The sequence below is a fragment of the Chinchilla lanigera genome, unplaced genomic scaffold (genome assembly GCF_000276665.1).
Source record: "Chinchilla lanigera isolate Chin_1 unplaced genomic scaffold, ChiLan1.0 scaffold00156, whole genome shotgun sequence".
NCBI classification, from domain to species: domain Eukaryota; kingdom Metazoa; phylum Chordata; class Mammalia; order Rodentia; family Chinchillidae; genus Chinchilla; species Chinchilla lanigera.
The window spans coordinates 805,688-811,035 of record NW_004955557.1 but is presented as its reverse complement, the minus strand read 5'-3'; the positions used below and the strand labels follow the sequence as shown (position 1 = coordinate 811,035).

At 40.2% G+C, this 5,348-nt stretch overlaps 1 pseudogene; it reads right to left on the bottom strand.

Moving 5' to 3' along the window:
- Positions 1–1,825: 1,825 nt before the first annotated feature.
- Positions 1,826–2,777, bottom strand: LOC102018233 (annotated as a pseudogene).
- Between the last annotated feature and the right edge of the window lie 2,571 nt (positions 2,778–5,348).

The following is a 5,348-nucleotide window of genomic DNA, read 5'->3' as shown; positions in this document are numbered from 1 at the left end:
ATACTTAGGAATCAATCTAACAAAGGAAGTAAAAGATTTATATACTGAAAATTACACTACTCTGAAAAAGAAGATAGAAAAGAATATCAGAAAATGGGAGTATATCGTTTGCTCATAGATAGGAAGAACCAACATAATGAAAATGGCCATACTTACAAAATTGGTATACAGCTTTAATGCAATCCCAATCAAAATACCATTAGCATACCTCACAGAGGCAGAGAAAATACTCCTAAAATTCATGTGGAACCAGAAGAGATCTAGAATAGCAGAGGCAATCATGGGCAACAAAGACAAGTTAAGAGGTGTCACAATCCCTGCTTGAAATTATAATACAAAGCTACTGTGTTAAAATCAGCATGGTACTGCCAAAAAAATAAATCTGAGGATCCGTGCAACAGATTAGAAGAGACAGACTCAGCTACAAACAAACTGAGCCACCTTATCTTTGGCAATAGGGCCAAACATATTCACTGGACAAAAGATAGCCTCTTTAATAATGGTGCTGGAGAAACTGGCTCTTTACATACCAACAACTAAAACTAGACCCATGTCTATCACCATGCACTAGACTAAAGTCAAAACGGATCAGGGATTTAAATATTCAAGCAGAAACACTAAATTTACTGGAAGAAAAAGTAGGTCAAAATCTTGAAGACATAACGGTAGCACAGTCTCCATGAACAAAACCCAAATTTCACCAGAAACATTTCAAAGAATCAACAACTAGCATCTTATACAATTAAAAAGCTTTTGTGCTTCAAAACAAATCGCCAATAGAGTGAAAAGACAACCCACAGGGTGGGAGAATATTTTAGCTAACTGCTCTTCACACTAAGGACTTTTATCTAGAATACGTAAAGAAGTGAAAAAACTGAGACCCCCCCCAATTCAAAGACACAATAAAAAAATGAGAATCTGAGATGAATACATCCTTTTCAGATGAAGAAATACAAATGGCAAATAAATACATGAAAAAATATTCAACATCATTAGTCATTCAAGAGATGCAAATTAGAACAACACTGAGATTTCATCTCACCCCAGAAAGAATGGCTACCATCAAGAAATCAACCAACAAAAATGCTGGAGGGGCTGTTGGGAAAAAGGTACTCTTCTCCAGTGTTTGTGCCAGTGCAGACTGGGTGCAACCACTTTGGAAATCAGTCTGGAGATTCCTCAAAAATTAGGATTAGAGGTCCCATTTACTGTGGTCATTCCCCTTTTGGGTATTTCCCAGAAAAGTGAAAAACCTCACACCAACAGCGATATATGTGCAACCATGTTTATAGCAGCACAATTGGTCATAGCAAAGTTTGGGAAATAACTCAAATGCCCATCAACTGAGGAATGGATAAGGAAAATATGGTATTTTTATACAACAGAATATTACTAAGCTATGTAGAGAGATAAATTTGAGGCTTTTATAGCTGAATGGATACAACTAGTGACCATAGTCATAAGTGAAATAAATCAGATATTCATGTGTAAACACTATATTGTCTCCCTAGTGTAAGAGCCTGAAAGAGTAAATAAAAGTGAAAGGTACAATAGATATTGTGAAAAGGAAATAAACTGCTCAAATGGAAAGAACAATTGGGATGAGAGAAAGAAGGAAGGGTTTTATATATATACACACACACATGATAGCTAAGATAATTTTATTACTAATTTCTATTGGTTTATTGAAAGGAACAGTTAATGTTTGTTTGATCAATCTTGCGCACCTATATCTGGTAATGTGAGCAACTACTTTGAAGATAACCATAAATAATACAACAACCATTGTTGATTTCCTATCATTTTGTTTTGAATTTCTGTATCATTTTTTTATGGTGCCAATTTTAAATAGTTTTATTGAAGACATTGCATTTCCACTTATAGTACAGTGCTTATAAAGTGCAGTGTTATCTTTTCTCTGTGTACATGTTCCATTATTCAAGTATTGAGAATGCCCAGTACTTTACTATAGCAGTTAAACTTTAATAACTGCCACAGAATTTGCTACAAATTTAGGTCCTTCAATTTTATTGTTGTGGAAGAATGCTAAATCTCTATTTGGGGTTGGCTTAATCAACCTCTTCAATGGTGGGCCATGAGGAAGCACCACCAGAGGGTGGAGCTCCTCACCCAGGGAAGCCCCCAGGCATTCCTCCAGGCATGCCTCGTCACTCTGGTAGAGCTTGGTGATGATGGGATTGCAGACTTTCTCCAAGTCCTTCTGCTGAGGTTCATATTCTTCCTTCTCTTCAGTCTGATTCTTATCCAGTTGATGATTTTATTACACTTGTCAAGAATCTTCTGATTATCTTCATCATTAATCTTGCCCAGAATTTCTCATCTTCAACAGTTGCTTTCATATTGAAAGCATAGGACTCCAGTGAATTCTTGAAGGACACTTTGTCCCTTTGCTTCTCATCTTTAGCTTTGCACTTCTCTGCTTCTTGGACCATATGCTCTATGTCCTCCTTGCTCAAATGGCCCTTATCATTAGTGATGGTAATCTTGTTCTCTTTTCCTGTACTTTTATCGCCTGCAGAGACACTGAGGATGCCATTGGCATCAATATTGAAAGTGACTTCAATCAGAGGAACACCACGGGGTGCAGGAGGTATGCCTGTGAGTTCAAACTTGCCAAGCAGGTTGTTATCCTTGGTCATGGCACACTCACCTTCATATACCTGAATGAGCACACCAGGCTGGTTGTCAGAGTAGGTAGTGAAGGTCTGAATCTACTTGGTAGGAATGGTAGTTGTATGCTTGTTGAGGACTGTCATGTTATTCTGTGACAGGCTTTCTCCAAGTCACTAAGTGGCCCAGACTCAAACTTGCAATCTTCCTGCCTTAACCCCCAGGTTGCTAACATTACAAATGTGTGCCACCATGTTCAGAATGAGTGTGGATATTTTATTTGTGGTATCGAGGCCTTTGTTCTGAACTACATCCCCAGTTGTGGTGGATTGACAACTGGTGGTCAACTTGCAACACCCAGCTAAATTGAGTTAGTGGTGCTGGGTGTGGGAGGCCCACCTGAGAATCACTGCGGGTAGCATAAGAGGCAGAACTGGAGAAGCTGAGGCTGCTGGGAGCTGGTAGAAGCTGTTGGGTGCTGTTAGAAGCTGTAAGGAGCTGTTGATTCTCTTGGAGGAGCTTATCATGTTGGCTTTCCTGATGAACTCGGCTGTTCTCATCATCCAAGGAGTTTGGGACCTTGTCACTGAGAATGGCTTCGATTCACTTTGGGGGTGCTCTGGCCCTCACTTTGAACATCGCTTCCTGGCTCCAGAGGGGAAGGTGGTGCACTGTTCAGTCTCCTGGGGAAGCTTGTTGCATTGGCTTTCCTTATAAGAGGAGCTTGAGACCTTGCTGTTGCTGAGGATGGCTGTGGTACTTTTTGCGGGAGCAAAGTTCCTACTTTGAGTGTCACTTCCTGGCTCCAGTGCAGATCCCTCAGCCTGCTAGCACTGATCCTTCATCCTGCTGGCACAGACTTTCTAGCTTCCACCACTGACCTTTGGGCCTTCCCAGTGCAGATTCATGAAATAAGCCTGCATGAAACATTGTCATGGGTTCTTGGCCTCCAGTTGGACTCTGGGAGGCATTGTTATGGGCTCTAGGTCTTCAGCTGGACTTATTCAGGACATTACTGTGGGATCCATGTCCTCGGTTGGATTCTTTGGTCTTTAGTGTGTGGACAAATTTCCTGCACTCTCTTTTCATGTATGATTCTTTGGGTGACTATTATATATATTTTGTTTGTTTTTGTTTTTGTTTTTCTTCCAGTACCAGGAACAAAACTCACGACCTTGTGCTTGCCAGGCAGGTGCTGTGCCCCTGAGCTAAATCCCCCGGGTGACTATTATAAATAATCTTATAAAATATGTATTATATTATTCCCCTTGGAAAACCCCAAACTACAATACCAGCCTTTTTCACTTTTCCTGCATGCTTTGTATGTGTGCTCTTTCAATTTGTCCTTTGGTTCATTTCTGATTCTCTAGTTCACAAGTTGATAATGAGAAGAATACAGTTAGAAACAATGGAGCTGAGGAAGTCACTCCCTTCCCCCCATTTAATTTTAAAAAGCACCCTGGGGCCGTTCCTCCTTCCATAGTCCTAAAAGAAGTATAGGACCACATAACAAAAACCCAGCTAATCTCTGATGTTCTAGGAGAGAGCACATGCATGGTGGATCTCCTAGCCTGACTTTCAGTCACCTTCACTCTACTCCAATTTTAGTAAGAGTTCATGAATAAGCACTACATCTCATGCTCGTAATTAAGATCAGAGTGAATTGTGGGATAGGTATGTGTGTTGAGCCCCTGAAATGACATAGCACCCTGTCAAACATTCCTGTCAATCATACCAAAGATTTCAGGGAAACACCTGGGCTGAGGTTCATGTCCTTTAAATTCTGAAAGCCTGATTTATCTGGGGGCTGCTGTGTGTTTTGTGCTGTGTTCTTTGTGTAATGCTTTTGCTTTCCTGCCACTCTGGTACCACTTCTCTGTTTGTGACATATTTTTGTTGGCACAGTCTTGCCCGGAGCACAACTTCCTATAATTTTCAATAAATCCATCTGCTTTCCACTTGCTGTTGAGTGTGCACTTGCAATTCATTGCTCACTGTACACAAAAGCCTGGATTATACCTGCTAAATTCATCATGCAGTAACAAATTAAAAAAAATTAAAGATCAAATTTATTTGGAGAAGAAAAATATCCCACAACTCAAGGGATAGGATTTTATATCTGAAGACATCTCTCTGGTAATAAGTCTATAGATTACAAATCATTTTTGTAGAAGATTTTTTTTGGTGCAAATTTTACATGTGTTCAGGATCTTTTTACTTTCTTTCTTTCTTGTGCTGGGGATCAAACTCAGGGCCTCATACATGCTAGTCAAGTGGTCTACAATTGAGCTCTACTCCCAATCCTGGTTATGAGAATAAATTACTCTTCCTCACTGCCTCATATGTAAAGCTAACAATGGAGGCTTGTCAGAATATTTTTTCTGTTTCTGTTGAAGACTGAGACACCCAGGGCATAATAGGTTGCCATTGGTTCTCAAGTGTCCTCTATTCACAATGTGAGGTCCTCAGATAAATTTTGGGAAAGTGACCAAAGAAAAGTTGGACCAGAGGACCTGAGCTTGACAAAGGCTTGTTATTTTATGGCTGATATAGGTTATCTCAGGTCTGGCCTTGCATTTCCATTCCACAGCCTGTGGCCCTCTTCTCCAGAAGAAGGGTAAAACAGAGAGTAAGAACTAAACCTCATCTCCCTCTGTTACAGTTGAGTGGGCCAAAAACAGTCCAGGTTCTGGTGTATGATGAGGAAAGAATTGCCA